The following is a 20,170-nucleotide window of genomic DNA, read 5'->3' on the forward strand; positions in this document are numbered from 1 at the left end:
ATGATGGGGTTGGATTTGTCTTGCTTTTTGTGGGCAGGACATACGTGGGCAATTTTTCACATTGTCCGGGTAAATGTTGGTGTTGTAGCTGTACTGGAACAGGTTGACTAAGGACGCAGTAATTCTGGAACATAAGCCTTCAGTATTATTGCTGGAATGTTGTGAGGGCCCATAGCCTTTGCGGTATCCAGTGCCTTCAGCTGTTTCTTGATATAACATAGAGTGAATCAAATTGGCTGAAGATTGGCATCTGTGATGTTGGGGACCTCTGGAGGAGGCTGAGATGGATCACCCACTCGGCACTTATAGCTGAAGATGATTGTAATTGCCTTAGCCTTGTCTTTGGCACTGATGTGCTGGGCACTCCCATCATTGAGGATGGGAATATTTGTAGAGTCTCCTCTTTGTTTAATTGTTGTTTAATTGTCCACCACAATTCACGACTGGATTTGGCAGGAGCAGAGTTTAGATCAGATCCATTGGTTGTGGGATTGCTTAGCTCTGTATGTAGCATGCTGCTTCCGCTATTTGGCATGTAAGTAGTCCTGTGCTGTAGCTTCACCAAGCTGACACCTCATTTTTAGGTATGCCTGGTGCTGCTCTGAGCATGCTCCCCTGCACTCTTCATTGGATTGATCCCCCAGATTAATGGTAATGGTAGAGTGGGGGATATGCCAGGCCATGAGGTTGCAGATTGTGGGTTACAGATTGTGGCTGAATACAGTTTTGCTGCTGTTTGGAGCACTGACTAAATTTCTGACTGACAATTTGCTTATGACAAGTCTAGAGACTTGTGTGAAAATATGAACATTGTGGTCATAAATACTGCAGCTAAAAGACCTTTCAGCAATGGAGCCTAAGAAAACACACAATGATCAATGAGATGCTCGATAAGATCTTCACCAATCACCCAACCTGTGAGTGAACAACTGCCCTGGTATGGGCAGTCCATGCAAAGAATTTGCTTCAGTTAGTTGTAGGGTGTAATCCTCATCAATTAGTCTATGGAGGAATCCCAAATTACCATCTGTGCTGTGTGATAGTCCCTCTGTCCTAGAAGGGACTACAGTTAGTTATATTTTTTTGTGCACACTTGAATGATTTACATGCACGGAGAAGGGAATTCTTCAAGGCTGATGCCCTGGAGAAAATTCAGAGTTCTAAAGCATCACATGATACTGTGTGAGATAAACTTTAATCCTGGGGATTTAGTAAACTGTTAAACAGAGGGTCATAAAGAGTGGAAAGGCCCAGGCAAGGTGATAAGGTGTGATGGTAAAAATGGTGCTCCAACATGGTAGTTAAGGTCCATTCATCATGGTTAATTGGGGTAATTACAAACTTTCAGAATCTGAGCAGTTAATAGGCAAAGAGGCACCCTCACATACTCGTTTTTTGATAGTTATGGGGAACAGAATTTGGTAGATAAGGGGCTGGATGGCAATGGGCAGAATGATAGTGATGCACAGGACAGGGCAACTGTCTAGAGTCGGTACTTGAGTGATGTACTTCCCAGTAGGATCCAGTGAATGGAGGGATGCAACTATTGTAGAGAGGACACGGAAATCGACTGGCAAATTCAAATATTAGCTAAATATCCAAAATAATGGACAAGAAGTAGGATCTATGGAATGGCAGAATGGGGTGAATGAGTGGAAAGCAAGAAAACACAATGCGATTTCTTACAGTGGATCTTGCATTAGAAAACCATCACCTACCGGCGATAGAACCTCTGATTGTGGGAGGGAGAGATCCTGTAGCAGTAGACCAGAAAAAGATAGGAGGGCAGTAAAGGCCGTAGCTTGACTAGATTATGCAATAGAGCAAGGACTACATAACAACAATCTAGAAACACTACTAGAAGTAAAAATCCTTATGACTGAAAAGTATTGGTGGCTGTCAACAAAATAGATAAATTAATAAGAGGGACAAATCAAAAAGAGTTGGATAATTGGCAGGAATTTGGTGTCTACCCTGAAGTGCCAAAAAAGGGGACAGCCAGCCTTTTCATATAGATGGATATGTATGATAGAAAAGTACTTGCTTGTGGGAAAATATGGCTAAAGCATGACTAGTAGCTCTGGGTTTTGAAAAGCGATTTGTGGATCAAGATGTTAGACCTAGTGGACTCTCCCATGGTGGGAAAAGTAATCCTAAAAAATTTTCTTAGCTCTGTTGGTCACACATTTGCAGCAATATAGGTTGATTGAAATAAAAGCTGCATTTCTGAGAAAAAATTTAAAAAAAATTTGAAACCATTATAAAGAAGTAAGTGATTTAGAAGGAAATCTGTGGAAATTAAACAAAGGCATTTATAGGCTGAATGATTCATCTAGGGTATTGTATTTCTCAATTAGATCTGTCTTGCTGAAAGTAGGCTGGACTCAACTGAAAGCTGATCCAGCAATGTTGTACTGGTATCATAAAGGGAAACTCCCACGCATCTTTATGATGAATGTTGATAATTTTCTATGGGAAGATTCTGTGGTATTTGAGCAATATCTTATAAATAAGATTAAAGGTAAATTTAAGATTGGAAGTATATAGGCTTAGACATTAAGCAGAATAGTCTGGAGTAATCTTGAATCAACAATCTTATCTAGAAAGTGTTACTTGTATCCTGATAAATCCTGCTAGGTCATCATGGATGATTTTTCATCGAAAGAAGAACAGAACAGTTAGGTAAGTTTGGACAGTTGAATTGGCTGGGCACTCAGACAAGACTAGATGCTAGTTCTAATATATTGGAGCAAATTACTATGCTGAAACATGCTGCACTTGAGGATCTTTTAAGGGCAAATAAAACATTAAAAAAATTAAATATGGAGAAACTTGCACTCAAGTTTGCAGTCGTGGAGACCCGAAGGAAATTAAATTAGTCGTGTTTTAGTGACGCTTCTCATGCCAATCTTCTGGATGAGTATTTGAGTACAGCTGGTTTTATAATTTTCTTGGTTGGTGAAAATGGAAAATGTTATCCCTTGGCCTGGGAAGCTACGAAAATAAAAAGGAGGGTTAATAGTACTTTATTTGTGGAAACACTGGCTCTTGTAGAAGCGATAGATATGGGCTTTTATCAAATATTTTAGTGGAAATTCTATACAAGGGGCCTTCTGAGAATGGTTTGTCCTTTGAATGTTACATAGATAATTGTTCCCCATGGGATACATACATTCGACAATAAGTGTGACTGAGAAAAGGTTAAGGGTTGACCTTGTTCATGTGAAAGAGATGCCAGAAAGAAAAGAAATATCCAAGATAACATGGGTTGATGCAAGTCATCAATTGTAAGATTGTGCAAGCATTCCTTTTTGTAAAGCAAAGTGACTATTGGAGGTCCTAGAAAAGGGTTGTCTTGTATTATGAAGTGGCATACAGAATATGTAAAATGTTTTTTTCTCTTTGAGTTGTTTTGAATTATTGTTTGCGTTATAAAGTGTTGATTTAAAGAAAAGAGGGGAATCTGTTAATTGTAAATTGTTAAGGTAAAATCGCATGAGATCAGAGGAGAGCTGGCAAGATGGATACAAAATTGGCTTGGTCATAGAAGACGAAGGGTAGCAGTGGAAGGGTGCTTTTCTGAATGGAGAGCTGTGACTAGTGGAGTTCCACAGGGATCAGTGCTGGGACCTTTGCTGTTTGTAGTATACATAAATGATTTGGAGGAAAATGTAACTGGGCTAATTAGTAAGTGTGCAGACGACACTAGGGTTGAAGGAGTTGCAGATAGTGAAGAGGATTGTCAAAGGATACAACGGGATATAGATCAGTTGGAGACTTGGGCGGAGAAATGGCAGTTGGAGTTTAATCCGGACAAATGCGAGGTAATGCATTTTGGAAGGTTTAATACAGGCAGGAATTATACAGTAAATAGCAGAACCCTTAAGTGCATCGAAGGGCAGAGGGATCTGGGTGTACAGGTCCACAGGTCACTGAAAGTGGCAATGCAGGTGGATAAGGTAGTCAGGAAGGCACATGGCATGCTTGCCTTCATTGGCAGGGGTATTGAGTATAAAAGCTGGGAAGTCATGCTGCAGCTGTATAGAACCTTGATTAGGCCACACTTGGAATATTGCGTGCAATTCTGGTCACCACATTACCAGAAGGATATGGAGGCATTGGAGAGGGTGCAGAGGAGGTTTACCAGGATGCTGCCTGGTCTGGAGGTTATTTGCTATGAGGAGAGGTTGGAGAAACTCGGATTGTTCTCACTAGAGCGACGGAGATTGAGGGGTGACTTGATAGAAGTGTACAGAATTATGAGTGGCATGGACAGAGTAGATAGTCAGAAGCTTTTTCCCAGGGTGGAAGAGTCAATTACTAGGGGACATAGATTTAAGGTGAGAGGAGAAAACTATAGAGGAGATGTGTGGGGCAAGTTTTTTACGCAGAGGGTAGTGAGTGTCTGGAATTCGCTGCCAGAGGAGGTGGTGGAAGCAGGTACGATAGTGGTGTTTAAGAGGCAGCTTAACAAATACATGAATAGAATGGGAATAGAGGGATACGGACCCCGGAAGTGCAAAATGTTTTAGTTGACGGGCAATATGATCGGCGCAGGCTTGGAGGGCCGAAGGGCCTGTTCCTGTGCTGTACTTTTCTTTGTTCTTTGTATTATTAAGGTTAAGGACATACAGGTGGAGGGCATTGAGGTAACTTGAGCACATATAAAGAGAGACTTGCCAGGTAGCCCTGGGGAAGGAGCATGTGGTATCCACTGGTACGCTAGAGGCCTTCTGTGATTGGTGGGCACTGCAGGGGCTGGGGTGCATCATTACCCATGGAAATAATATTTTGGTTTAATCAGTTAGGTTTCCTTTGACATTTTAATTTTTGTCATAGTGCCCCATCAGGGGCTGTTTACCCCCTCTGATTTATTGATTTTTAATTTAATTTATTGATTTCTGTTTCTAAAAAGAGTATAAAGAGAGACTTGCTGGATGGCCCTGGGGAAGGAACATGCGGTGTCCACCGGTACACTTGAGGCCTTCTGCAATCGGTGGGCACTGTGGGAACATCATCACCCCTGAGAATGATATTTTGGTTTAGTTAGTTAAGTTTTGTTTTAGTTACAGTGCTTCACCAGGGGCTGTCATCCCCTTTGATTATTATTATAATTTGATCATTTGTTCTTTAAAAGAGGCTATAAAGAGAGATGTCTGGGACATTGATGTTGTTTCGGGAGGAGGCAGACATTTGCAATGTTGCATTCTGTAAATAAATCTAGTGTTAAGTAAAAGATTGGCATCTGGTTTCCTGCTTCAACTGTCTTCAGAATGAATTAACACTACCACCAGCTAAATCTTAGAAAAACAAAGGCCATCCTGTTGAACTATCGTTAGCTTCTGTCCTTAATTCCATCTACCTCTCTAACTTCCATCCCAAGCTGAGTTAAAAGATACAGACAATATCAGGGAAATCTCTATGTAAAATGATGCTGTGGGCCTGCAACCAACCCACATGATTCCACTGTACCAGATTGCATGTTCCTTTTGGCGGCCTCAGTGTCTAGATTTCAGTGAGAATCTTGCCCTGACTGAGCTCCCTCTGCAGAGAGTGAGGGAAATTGGGGCAGGTCCCTGCAGTTAAAAAGCTGTTTAGCTAAAATAGCCACACACAGAGCATGGGTAGTGAATGAGACAGCCAGACAGAGACCCGAAGCTACATTTCAACATTGAACAGCAATGGCAGGAGGAGGAGCACCCCTTTGAGGGCATCTACAGTGGCTATTTTTTGAGCTGGAATTTTGATGCACTGGAATTCATGTTATAGGAACTTTATGTTTAAGCTTTGAAGCTGAATATCCCCTCGTCTATACTGATTTTATGACATCTCTCAAACTGACATGCATAAAAAAGTCACAAAGAACTTAAAAATAAAATTGCTCTTGTGACCTCCCTGCAAAAACTATTACTTTGAAGGGCTATTGAGGTGCTCTACTTTTTCACAGCGATTTATTGTGACACACACAATGTACTTGTTTCTTGCAAGGACGTGCTATGATTCTTTGGGTCAGCATTATTTTGGGAGTTATAATTTGCTCTAACGTTGTCATTTCTTACAGTGACTTTGTGTGGTGTTTCATCTTTCAATGATTTGTTTTAGTGTTTCTGATGTTCTTGTTTCTAATAACAAGTCAGCTTGATGCTTTTTTCCTAGAACGGAGACTCTGATCTCTAATGATATTGGATTATTTTAGAGGCTTCCTTATTCCTTTTATTAGCTTAGATAGCAACAAACACAACTCAGAACCTGGTTGAGTGCTTCATACATTTTATATGGTGTTTGCTGAAAGCAGGAAAATGTTTAGTGAAATTGACCTATACTTTCCAATTGCAACATCAATGTTAACTAGCTAAGCTTGCCATCAATATTATGATCAAAAACCTAGGCCATAAGTACATGGTTTTCAATAGGCAAGATTTTCCTATAGCTAATGCCTGCTCTAATAATTGCAGTTCAACAGGTAATAGAGCTCAGGGCAACAGCACCACATTTATGTAGAATTAGATACAATTCAGAACACAGAAACAGACCATTCAGCCTAACAAGCCCATGCTAGTGCTTATACACCACTTGAGTCTACCCCACATTCTGCCTGCCTGATCGCAGCTTTTCAACATACCTTTCTATTCCATTTTCTGTCATATATTCAAGAAGTTTCCTTTTGAATGCAACTAAACCATTTTCCCCAAATGTTTTCTCTGGTAATGAGTTCAAGATTCTAAGTTCTTCCTATTTCCCTACTGGATAATTCTTTAAGGAAGAAGAACGCATGTAGCGTTGTCGCTGGTATTCCAGAGACTTTATAGATTGGTACAGGGACCTGAAAATCCACAGTTATGCCAGGATCATATATAAATGTATTCTCCAGTACTGACTCTGTCATAGTTTGTGGGGTTAATTGGAGGAAAACTCATTTGTGTGGAGATGGGTTCGCCTTATTTGACCCTCTGTACTTGCCCCAGTCGTTCTAACACTCCTCCACCATTTACAAGGCCAAGAGCGATTTCCAGTCACAGGTTGGGGCCCAATATATCCAAGTATCCAGGTCCTGGTCTTATGCTGAGCTGTTCCTGTGTGAGTCACAGAATCACAGAATTTTAATGGCACAGAAGGAGGCCATTCAGCCCATCGTGTCTGTACCGACTCTCAAAATGAGCATTATGACCTAGTGCCTTTTCCCTGTAACTCTGCACATTGCTTCTATTCAGACAATGCTCTCTTTCTCTTGAATGCCTCGATTGAACCTGCCTCTACACTTCCAGGCAATGTATTCCAGACCCAAACCACTCATTGTGTGAAAAAGTTTTTTCCCACTTCATATTTGCTTTTTTTTGCAAATCACTTTAAATCTGTGCCCTCTCACTATTGATCCTTTTACGAGCAGGAACAGCTTCTCCCTATCTACTCTGTCCAGCCCCCTCATGATTTTGAACATCTCTATCATATCTCCTCTTAGCCGTCTTCCCTCCAAGGAGAACAGTCCTAACCTCTCCAATCCAACTTCATAACTGAAGTTTCTCACCCCTGGAACCATTCTTGTAAACCTCTTCTGCACTCTCTCCAATGTGTTCACATCCTTCCTATAATGTGGTGCCCAGAACTGTACACAATACTCAAGCTGCAGTCTAATGAGTGTCTTATATCAATGCAGTGTAACCTTCTTGCTCTTGTGCTCTATGCCCCTATTAATAAAGCCCAGGATACTGTATGCTTTATTAACTGCTCTCTCCACCTGTCCTGCCACCTTCAATGATCTATGCACATATACACCCAGGTCTTTCTGCTCCTGCACCCGTTCAAAATTTCACCTCTTATTTTATATTGCCTGTCTATGTTCTTCCTACCAAAATGCATCACCTCACACTTCTCTGCACTGAACTTCATCTGCCACCTCTCTGCCCACTCTGCCAGCTTGTCTGTCTTTTTGAAGTTCTACACTGTCATCCTCACACTCAAGATTCTCAAGATTCGTATCATTCTCAAACTTTGAAATTGTCCCCTGCACACAAGGAAAAGCAAGGGTCCCAATACCCTGGGGAACTCCACTACAGTTCTGAAGAAGAGTCATACGGACTCAAAACGTTAACTCTGTCTTTCTCTCCACAGGTGCTGTCAGCCCTGCTTGAGTTTTCCAGCACTTTTTGGTTTTGTTTCAGATTTCCAGCATCTGCAGTATTTTGCCTTTATTCACTACAAACCTTCCTCCAGCCTGAAAAATACCTGTTGACCATTACGCTCTGCTTCCTATTTTGCAGCCAATGTTGTATCCATGTTGCTACAGTCCCTTTTATTCCACGAGCAATAACTTTTCTCCAGTCTGTTGTGTGGCACTGTATCAAATGCCTTTTGAAAGTCCATGTACACCACATCAACAGCATTACCCTCATCAACCTTTTCTGTTACCTCTTCAAAAAACTCCAGCAATTTAAATACAATTTCCCCTTTAGAAATCCAAGCTGGCTCTTCCTTATCAACCCATATTTTTCCACATGATAACTAATTCTATCCTGAATAATTGTTTCTAGAATCTTGTCCACCACTGAAGTTAAACTGACTGGTCTGTAATTGCTGGGCTTATCCTTACAACCTTTTTTGAACAAGGGCATAATGTTTGCAATTCTCCAGTCCTCTGGCACCACCCCTGAGCCTAGGGAAGACTGAAAAATGACGGCAAGTGCCCCTGCAATTTCTACTTTCACTTCCTTCAATATCCTTGGATGCATCTTCTCTGGTCCCAGTGCCTTGTCAATTTGAAGTACCGACAACCTATTCAACACTCTCTCCTTATCAGTTTTGAACCCTTCTAGTGAAAGAGTTTTCTCGTCTGTCACCGTGGCCTGGGTAGCATCAACCTCCTTGGTAAAGATGGATGCAAAGTATTCATTTAATACTTCAGCCATGGCCCCTTCGTCCATGTGTAAATTTCCTTTTAGGTCCCTAATCGGCCCTACTCCTCCTTTTACCACCTTTTTACTATGCCTGTAGAAGACTTTGGGCTTCTCCTTTATGTTGGATGCCAGTCTTTTCTCATAATCCCTCTTCACTTCTCTAATACACTTTTTCACCTCCCCTCTGAACCTTCTGTATTCCTCTTGGTTCTCAATTGTATTTTCTACCTGACACCTGTCATAGGCACACTTTTTTCTTCTTTATCTTAATTTCTATCTCCTTTTACATCCAGGGAGGTCTGGAATTGTTTGCCCTACCTTTCCCTTTCGATGGAATATACCTTGACTGTGCCCGAACCAATTATTTTTTTAAGGTAATACCTTGACTGTGCCCGAACAGCCAAGAAAATTTGGCCCTAGAATGTTGAAATGCATCATTAACACTATTACATTCTTGTCATAGGCCAGGGTCCCTTCAGTCCGCGTTATACTGGTGCACTGATGCTTCAGTGCTCTGGGCTGCTTGTTGTTATTACGTTGCTGTTATTTAGCATAGTAATCATTTTGGAGGCAACACATCCTAATGATTTTATTTCAACTATTCATTTTAGAGTCCTCACTTTTCCTGATTAATTGTCATGCTATTATTTTTCAGCAGGCACAACTGCTTTGTTTCTCATTTTTAAAATTTAGCAATGATAGGCTAGTTACTCTGAAATAAAGTAGTTTCTCACTTAGACTTGTTGAGGTCCTCATTACCGGCAACAACTCAGTAACATTTGTACAACACTCATTTTTCACTATGACTCAGTGTACCACTCTTGTTTCCCAAGGCAGTTTGCCTCATTCCTCACAGTAACACACTCTCATTTGTGGATTTAATTCACCATCCTGCTTTTGTTTCTCACTGACATTTTACATAAGGCCAACATTTACTTTATCCAGCAAATGAACACTGCCCGCTGTTTGTTAGACTTGCCCTTGTCCATTTAATTTTCATGAACTTTTGCACTGGAAGTTGCTGTAATTAGAAGATCGAAATGGCATGGCAGTCTCTACAGGGCATCTGAGCCCTGTGTGAACAGGGCAAGCAGCTGCATATCTCCTTATCGAATCAGATTGACAATTCTTCAATGAGCGCTGCAGTATCTGAACCAGGAATTAGAATACTGAATTCACTGTCAAATTGGGTACAGATTGCAAAATAAAAAGTGGGAATGAAAAATTGGATTAAAAGAGAGAGAAGAAAGAGAGAGAATGAAAATTTAAAAAGGTACATTTTTTCCAAATCCCCAACAATAATTAAACACTGAAGGAATGAGTCTCCACATTTGTTGAAGGTAATTTTCAATGCCAGAGAAGTCTTTTATAAGTAATTAAGATTTATCACACAATTAAAACAGATAAATAGACTGAGATATTTAAGTCAACTTTCTGTGGTGAGTTTAGCCCATATTGTTCAATACATTTCAATGAGGAGCCAGACAGAGAGGTGCTCTTTTTGCAAAGCTTATGGGAGAGTGGTACATCTTCAACAACAATTTCTGGATTCATGTGCTCAACTGCACATGCGCTCATTGGAAGCTGTTGTGAAATTTGTGCATAATTAACAGTGAGTGCCATTAGTCTCACCATTATTTTTACAATAAATGCTGGCCCAATGTGTTTCCATGTTCCACAGGGCTTTCACACTCTTACACATTTGAATCTTGGCTTATCTTATCTCAGATAGAGCAGGGCTAGTCACTCACATAAGTGTCTTATGTTTAAGGGTTTGGTCAGAGTGTCCGATATCTAACTCTATGATAGCGAATAACTAGAAGAATGTAAATAATTGTTTCCTCAGGGTCAGTATTAAAACAGTTGTTCTTCTCAGTATACACATAAATGTTCTGGTCTTGGCTATGATGTCATAATATCAAAACCTGTAGCTGAGAGCAAAATTGGGACTATGGTTCCCTGTGAAGGTAACTGTAAAAATTCCCGGAAGAAAAATACAGGTTATTAGATTTGGCAGATATATGTCAGATGAAAATTAATTTAGAGAAATGTGTGGTGATACATTTTTGGGATGAAGATCAAGCAGACTATTTTATAGTATTAGATAGCTTTCTAAAGGAATCAAGGGATGTGGGGATTGGCCCAGAGGGTGGAGCTGAGGTAGATCAGCCATGCTTTTATTGAATGGCTGAACAGTTTTGAGTTGCTATCTGGCCTACTCCTGCTCCAATACTTATGTTCTTATATTCTAATTATAGCCTTTGAGAGCTGAGTACTAGCACCATAACAGGACAGTAACATTAAAGGTGTAAAAAACCCAGAAAATTCTGGAAACACTCAGCACGTCAGGCCACATCTGTGCAGAGAGAAATAGTTAATGTTTCAGGTTGACAACCTTTCAGCAGAACATTAGATGGGTGTCTACTCCCTCTCTGCCACATATTATTCATTAGACGCTATGTTCAAGAAAAGTGCTTCTATGTGCTAATGTGATAACGACTCTTATCACCACATTAACAGATGTGAGTACATTAAGTCAAAGCAACAGTCAATGTTTCATTTACATACAATTAACAAAAGAATATGACCCTTTTGTAATAAGTGTTAAATTGCTAGTTAGCTTTTGCATAAGTTAATTTGGCATTTTGGCTGACATAATTGAATAGATTTTACATAAACTCCTGCTGTTGCTCAGTAATACTGCAGAGTTTATTCTGAACTTTTATACCTTTTACCATTTAAAGCGATATAGGGTACATCAAACCTTTTATAAAAGCAAAAAACTGCAGATGCTGAAAATCTAAAACAAAAACAAAAATACCTGGAAAAACTCAGCAGGTCTGACAGCATCTGCGGAGAGGAACACAGTTAATGTTTCGAGTCCGTATGACTCTTCAACAGAACTAAGGAAAAATAGAAAAGAGGTGAAATATAAGCTGGTTTAATGGGGGGCGGTGTGGGGGTGGGGAGGTGGACAGGTAGAGCTGGATAAAGGGCCAATGATAGGTGGAGATAACCAAGAGATGTCATAGACAAAAGGACAAACAGGTGTTGAAGCTGCTGATATTATCTAAGGAATGTGATAATAAAGGTACAGATAGCCCTGGTGGGGTGGGGGGAAGGGATCAAAATAGGCTAAAAGGCAGAGATAAAACAATGGATAGAAATACTTTTAAAAATAATGGAAATAGGTGGGAAAAGAAAAATCTATATAAATTATTGGAAAAAAGGGGGATCGGAAAAGGGGGTGGGGATGGAGGAGAGAGTTCATGATCTAAAATTGTTGAACTCAATATTCAGTCCGGAAGGCTGTAAAGTGCCTAGTTGGAAGATGAGGTGCTGTTCCTCCAGTTTGCGTTGAGCTTCACTGGAACAATGCAGCAGGCCAAGGACGGATATGTGGGCATGAGAGCAGGGTGGAGTGTTGAAATAGCAAGCGACAGGGAGGTCTGGGTCATGCTTGCGGACAGACCGAAGGTGTTCCGCAAAGTGGTCACCCAGCCTGCGTTTGGTCTCTCCAATGTAGAGGAAACTGCATTGGGAGCAGGGAATGCAGTAGACTAAATTGAGGGAAGTGATAGTGAAATGCTGCTTCACTTGAAAGGAGTGTTTGGGCCCTTGGACGGTGAGGAGAGGGGAAGTAAAGGGGCATGTGTTGCACCTTCTGAGTTAGCATGGGAAGGTGCTGTGGGAGGGGGTTGAGGTGTAGGGGGTGATGGAGGAGTGGACCAGGATGTCCCGGAGGGAACGATCCCTGCGGAATGCCGCCGGGGGGGGTGAAGGGAAGATGTGTTTGGTGGTGGCATCATGCTGGAGTTGGCGGAAATGGTGGAGGATGATCCTTTGAATGCGGAGGTGGGGTGATAAGTGAGGACAAGGGGGACCCTATCATGGTTCTGGGAGGGAAAGGAAGGTGTGAAGGCGGATGCGCGGGAGATGGGCCGGACACGGTTGAGGGCCCTGTCAACCACCGTGGATGGAAAACCTCAGTCAAGGAAAAAGGAAGACATGTCAGAGGAACTGTTTTTGATAGTGGCATCATCAGAACAGATGCAACAGAGGCGAAGAAACTGAGAGAATGGGATGGAATCCTTACAGGAAGCAGGGTGTGAGCAGCTGTAGTCGAGGTAGCTGTGGGAGTCGGTAGGCTTGAAATGAATATTGGTGGACAGTCTATCACCAGAAATTGAGACAGAGTGGTCAAGGAAGGGAAGGGAAGTGTCAGAGATGGACCATGTGAAAATGATGGAGGGGTGGAAATTGGAAGCAAAATTAATAAATATTTTCCAGGTCCAGACGGGAGCATGAAGCAGCACCGAAGCAGTCATCGATGTACCGGAGAAAGAGTTGTGGGAGGAGGCCGGAGTAGAACTGGAACAAGGAATGTTCCACATACCCCATAAAGAGACAGGCATAACTGGGGCCCATGCGGGTATCCATAGCCACACCTTTTATTTGGAGGAAGTGAGAAGAGTTTAAGGAGAAATTGTTCAGTGAGAGAACAAGTTCAGCCAGGCGGAGCAGAGTAGTGGTGGATGGGGATTGTTCGGGCCTCTGTTCAAGGAAGAAACGGAGAGCGATCAGACCATCCCGGTGGGGGATGGAGGTGTAGAGAGATTGGACGTCCATGGTGAAGAGGAGGCGGTTGGGGCCAGGGAACTGGAAATTGTTGATATGATGTAGGGTGTCAGCGGAATCACGGATGTATGTGGGAAGGGACTGGACAAGGGGAGAGAGAATTGAGTCAAGATAACAAGAAATGAGTTCCGTGGGGCAGGAACAGGCTGACATGATCGGTCTGCCGGGACAGTCCTGTTTTTGGATTTTGGGTAGGAGGTAGAAGCGGGCCGTCCGAGGTTGGGAGACTGTGAGGTTGGAAGCTGTGGAAGGAAGATCTCCAGAGGAGATGAGGCCAGTAACAGTCCTGGAAACAATGGCTTGATGTTCAGTCGTGGGGTCATGGTCCAGGGGGAGGTAGGAGGAAGTGTCTGCGAGTTGACGCTCAGCCTCTGCGAGGTAGAGGTCAGTGCGCCAGACAACAACAGCACCACCCTTGTCAGCAGGTTTGATGACAATGTCAGGGTTGAACCTGAGAGAACGGAGTGCAGCAAGTTCAGAGAGAGACAGGTTAGAGTGGGTGAGAGGAGCAGAGCAATTGAGACGACTGATGTCACGCCGACAGTTCTCAATGAAAAGATCAAGAGAAGGTAAGAATCCAGAGGGAGGGGTCCAGGTGGAGGGAGAATATTGGAGGCGGGTAAAAGGATCTGTCGAACGGGGAGAGGACTCCTGCCCAAAGAAGTGAGCATGGAGACGAAGGCGGCGGAAGAAGAGTTCAGCATCGTGCCGAGCCCGAAATTCATTGATGAGGGAGCAAGGGTATGAAACTAAGTCCTTTGCTGAGCACTGAAAGTTCAGCATCGGAGAGGGGAAGGTCAGGGGGTATGGTGAATACACGGCCAGGGCTGGGATTGGAAGACGGGATAGGGACAGAGGGACAGGCAGGGGTGGAGGGTCCTGGATGGGTGTTGGTGTCGATGAGTTGTTGGAGCTTGCGTTCCTTTGCACCTGAAAGAAAGAGACAAAGTTTCTTGTTGAGGCGTTGGATGAGACGAAGAATAAAATGAAACTGGGGGCTCAGGCAGCATAGAAATAGGGTGCAGCGGTGCTGCCGGAGGGAGAGGTCGAGTGTGTTCATACGGCGGCGCATGGCACTGAGTGTGGATCTCAGGATGCGACGAGAACAGCAGTCCGAGGAGCGTTGTATGTCCCGGAGATACCTGTAATCCTGGGTGGGTTCGAAACATGAGGGATGGAGCTTCAGTTGAAATCCATGTGGGGTAAGTCGGAGACGGAGACAGTCACTGAGGAAGGACCTTTTATGTGATTTCTGAAGGGAGAAGTAACAAAAATCATGATGTTTCATTTTATACTGGTTATGTTATAAGGCCATAAGGTGTAGGAGCAGAAGTAGGCCCTTCGGCCCATTGAGTCTGCTCCACCATTCAATGAGATCATGGCTGATCTGATGATTCTCAACTTCACTTTCATGTCTTTTCCCTATAACCCTTGATTCCATTACTGATTAAAAATCAGTCTATCTCAGCCTGGAGTATACTAAATGACCCAGCCTCTACAGCCCTCTGCGGTAAAGAATTCCACAGATACACTACCCTCTGAGAGAAGAAATTCTTCCTCATCTCTGTCTTAAATGGGTGACCCTTACTCTGAGATTATGGCCTCTGGTCCTAGGCTCTCCCACAAGGGGAAACAACCTCTCAGCATCTACCCTGTCAAGCCCCCTAAGCATCTTATATGTTTCAATAAGGTCACCTCTCATTCTTGTAAACTCCAATGAGTACAGGCCCAACCTACTCAACCTCTCCTCATAAGAAAATCCCTCCATACCTGGGGTCAACCTAGTGAACCTTCTCTGGACTTCCTCCAATGCCAGTATATCTTTCCTTTGATAAGGGGATGAAAATTGTTCACAGTATTCTAGGTGTGGTCTAACTAGTGCCTTGTATAGTTTTAGCAAAACTTCCCTATTTTTATACTCCATTCCCTTTGAAATTATGGTCAACATTCCATTTGCCTTCCCTATTACCTGCTGAACTTGTAAACTAGCTTTTTGTAATTCATGCACAAGGACCCCCAAATCCCTCTGTGCTGCAGCTTTCTGCAGTCTTTCTCCATTTAAATAATATTCATCTCCTTTATTCTTCCTGCCAAAGTGCATAACCTCACATTTTCCCACATTATATTCCACCTGTCAAGTTTTTGCCACTCACTTAACCTGTCTATGTACCTCTGTAGACTCTTTGTGTCAACCTCAGCACTTGCCTCCCCATCTATTTTTGTGTCATCCGCAAACTTGGCGATGGTACATTCACTTCTGTCATCCAAGTCATTAATTATTGTGTTATTGTGTACTTTTTTAAAAACACTTTTTGTTGGATGCAGTGTCTTTTAATGTAAACTTGTTAAAATTGTTCTATGCATTAGATCCTGAAGTGCATTATTATTGGTTTAGATAAGTATGTATACCTTTCTCTTCCCGGGTTATTTCTCCTTTCCATCATATTTTATTACCGTTTTGATAATATTTGTTAATAGGTGTGTGTATGGACAAGCACAGGTGTGGTTTTGTGTAACACGTTAGTCAGCTATTGGGTTGCAATCAAAGTGCAGTTTGGTTGGGCTGTGTAGATAAGAACATGACTATGACGCCAGAGTTTTAGCTAAGTCATTCTCTGCCCCCTGACCTACATAAAACAGGCACACAATGTTTGGGTGTGCACTGCACCTGTCTATTAGTATTGCCTTTGACAGCACATAATATTCATGCAACCTGCTGATTATCATGCGTCAAGCTTGCAGTCTGTGTTAGCTGTGCCATTCATTGATTACACACTTATTGGGGGGGTGGGGGGGAGGTGGTGGGTGCAAGAATTGTTTCATTTGTAATTGTCTTACCCAATCATGTATCTTGTCCAACTTTTCTGCCTCTTTTTCCTAATTTAGCACCATTTGCAAATTTGACCTCTTTGCTTCGAGCTTCTGAAGCCAGTTCATTTATGTAAATTGGAAAGAGTAGTGATACCAGCACCAAGCCCTGAGATACTTTACATGGTACTTCCCTCCCCTTGATATAACTCCTCTAATCATACTCATTCTTTCCTACCCTTCAATCAGTGACTATCCATTCCCAGAGTTTACCCTGAATACCCACAGCTGTTACTATAATTAATAGTCCTCTATGTGGAACTTTATCAAAAGCCTTTTAAATTTCAAAGTGAAGTTGCACTTTTTTGCACTTTTCACGACCTCAGGATACCTGAAGTGCTTCACAGATAATGAAGAATTTTTAAAGTGTTTCTTGCTATAATATAGGGCAATGTAGCAGTCAATTTTCACAAATAAACATTGAGCTAAATGACCTGATAATGTGCGTCGGTTGAAGGATAGATATTAGTCAGGACTTCAGGAGAACACCCCTGCTCTTCTTTGAACAGTGACAACAGATCTTTTATATCTTGGAGTAGGGCTTAATCGCACAATCTTCTAACTCAGAGGCAAATGTGCAACCACTGAATCCAGGGTATGCAGTACTATAGAACCTACTGTTGTCTCATTATCATTTTCACTAAGAAATCAGGATGGTTGGTTAGGCAGAATCTTCCCATCTGAATCCACGCTAACTGTTGTTATCTAGGTTATTGCTGTACAGATAATCCTCAAATTTAATCCTGATTATAAATTACTGTTTACATGGAATAGAAGTAAGACTAATCGACCCATATTTGCCCGTTTTGCCCCCCTTTTTGAATGTACGTACTACAAGAGCCTGTTTCTCATCTACACATAACCACCCAATTTCCACCGACTCCCGCATACTATCATACTCACTGTAAGCAACTCACAAATCTCTTAATGCTAGTCGCTCTCAGCAGTTTGAACAAATGCCATCTATACCTGAGGAATTGTTTGTTTTGAGTCAATTTAACCTGGGTAGTACTTCAGTCTCATTTTTAACAACATCACTGATTTTAACTGAAAGACATTTGAGGCAAGTTTAGTTGCTGAGACACTTTCATCCATTTAGGCTGCTGAGGTAAATTGCTGCTTTTTTTCTGATACAGAGGAAAATCTTGAAATGTCCTTTAGAATTTAACATTTTATATTGTTCAAAATGTTGAATTACTATAGCTAATAAACAACATGTCGTCAATGCCCTTCTCCGTTTAGAATCCTTGTAACACAAGTCATTGGTTCAGACACCTTTATTGGTGATAAAGACTCTTTAATCCTGTAACTGACAAAGTCTACTTTTATTTGCTTGCTGCAGGATGCAGCAAGAATAATATTATCTGAAGTATCATTCAGAGTTCTAGTTGCTGTGATGCTATCTTTTGAAAGTTTAGTTTGCACTATGGACTGTAGGCAATAATTTCGGTCATAGTCTTTAGGCCTAGCCGTTGCATTACAACACAAATTTGGGAAGAAGAGCACAAAATCAGGGAAAAAAAGCATAAAGTAGAAAAAAGTTTTGTTTCAGTGTGTGCTGAAGGAATTAAAAATATATCAAAATGTAAACTCAGTATCTCGGTTAGATTTGTGGTTTCTGTGCAGACAGGAGCTGGGGGAAAGATTATTTTATTATTAATGCAACTTTTGGTAATTCCTGCAACTTACATTTTTGTACAGATAACCACTGGTGTGATGCACATAAACTGTGAGTTATGAGCAAAACCAATTGTTAAGTGAAAACGTGATCAAAATAAAGTGACCAACAGTTTTGTACCTGGAATTGTAGACTTAGATATGTGGCCTGGGTGATCGAATATTTCCCTCTTGAAATCAATGAACAATGTGAAAAAACAAAGTGCTTTTTGAGTCTGGGTGTTATGCTCCTGTAATTACTTTGCTTCTATCTTCATAAACTGTTGGGTCATCAATACCTACAGGGATGATTATGCAGACACTTCACCTATACTCAGCTGCATAAAGAAAATGCCCATAAAGAAAATGGCTCATGAAATGTTAATAAAGGCTCTTGGCATCTTATTTGTTGCAGAGAAGCAGCCATTCTATTAATTCATTTTGGGATGTGAATGTTGCTGGCAATGCCAGCATTTATTAGCAATCCATAGTTGCCTTTGAGAAGGTGCTGATGAGCCACCTTCTTGAACCACTGCAGTCCATGTGGTGTAGATGCATCCACAATGCTGTTAGGAAGGGAATTCCGGGATTTTGACCCAGCGACAGTGAAGGAACAGCGATATATTTCCAAGTCAGGATGGTGCGTGGCTTGGAGGAGAACTTCCAGGTGGTGGTGTTCCCATGGATCTGTGGCCCTTGTTCTTCTAGGTAGTATAGGTCATAGTTTGGAAGGGTTCACAAGGATGTTATGATACAGCAGATTTTCAAAAAATACTTGGTGTTCATTATATGCCTGTACCTGCCAGAAACACTTTACTCATACAAATAGGGGAAAACCCAATTCCATCGATGAGCCCAGAATATCATAATTTGTGTATGGATCAGTTAGCCAGGCTCAAAACCATATCCATCCACTCTGTTTGGAATTTTTTAGACTACGTGGGTAATTATTAAAACTTATGCACCCTGTACCTTGTCCACTGGAACTACAAATTAAGAATTCAGATGCATACTTCTCATCATCTTTCATGTTAGTTGGGCAAAATATTATGGGAAGTACCTATTTAAGTTCCTAGGCCTGGAATTTCTGCTCAATTCTACTGATTTCTTTGGTGCTACTTGCCAGAAATTAGCGTAACCAGTGCAAAAGATTGCAGAATTTTATGTAGTCGTTGGCAGTACAGAGCTTGAGTATTGCTGAAAAATGAGACATGTCAAAGCTTTTTATCTTGCACTCATCAGGACACTCAGCAAGAATACCAATACAAGGGAAAAACAACAATTTATACTGTATGAGAAGAGAGTGTTGATTAGTTGGCAAGTGGGCTCTGACTGGTAGAGGCATTGCCATGGAGAATGCACCCATTGATGATGGCTGACAGTTAACTGCTAAGATTGGAATATCTTGAATACTCATTAAAAAGGCAGCTTGCCAGTATCACCCCCATTCCGGATCAAATAGCTGCGTTGGCAGTTAATTAGACTGGTGTGATTCACAAGCGAGCACCAATTCACTCGTGACTTTGAGGTATGTTTGCCTACCTTTCATTGCTCTGTGCTCATGGCTGCTCCAACTCTGTGCCAAGGCTGCACAAGCAAGAGCAGCAGGAACTCGGAGGGGTCAGAACCAAGGCTTACCATGCAAGACCAGCGGGACTGGAAGGAGGGGAGGGGGAGGGAGCTGGAAGGAAAAGGCTTTAATGGGTGGGTGAGACAAAACCGAGGGAAGGGGCTGGAGGGCAAAGGCTTGACTGTGGGGTGGGGATGACTAGGGGAGAGAGCACACAGGCACATGGCTGGGGAGTGGGGGCGGTGGTGGAAATTATTCGGGGCCTGAAAGCAGGGACATTCCTGGGCAGTTGCGCAACAAGTAGTCGGGCCCACGAATCATAGTCAGTCCTGTGGATCTGCGCCATAAATTGGAGGGCTGTTCTTGACATGCCTGTCCTGGTCCCAGTCCGGGGAGGAGAGGGCCTGTCAGCCATGCCCAGCTTAGTGCGCAGGGCATGGTGAGTCTCTCTCACATATCAGTCCTGGGGGTTGGTGGCTTGATACTGCGCCGCAGATGGCACAGTCACAGTTAGAGGAGGCATCTGCAGTCTGTAGATAGGGAACAG

The sequence above is a fragment of the Cetorhinus maximus genome, chromosome 19 (assembly GCF_964194155.1).
Source record: "Cetorhinus maximus chromosome 19, sCetMax3.hap1.1, whole genome shotgun sequence".
In the NCBI taxonomy this organism is placed as follows: domain Eukaryota; kingdom Metazoa; phylum Chordata; class Chondrichthyes; order Lamniformes; family Cetorhinidae; genus Cetorhinus; species Cetorhinus maximus.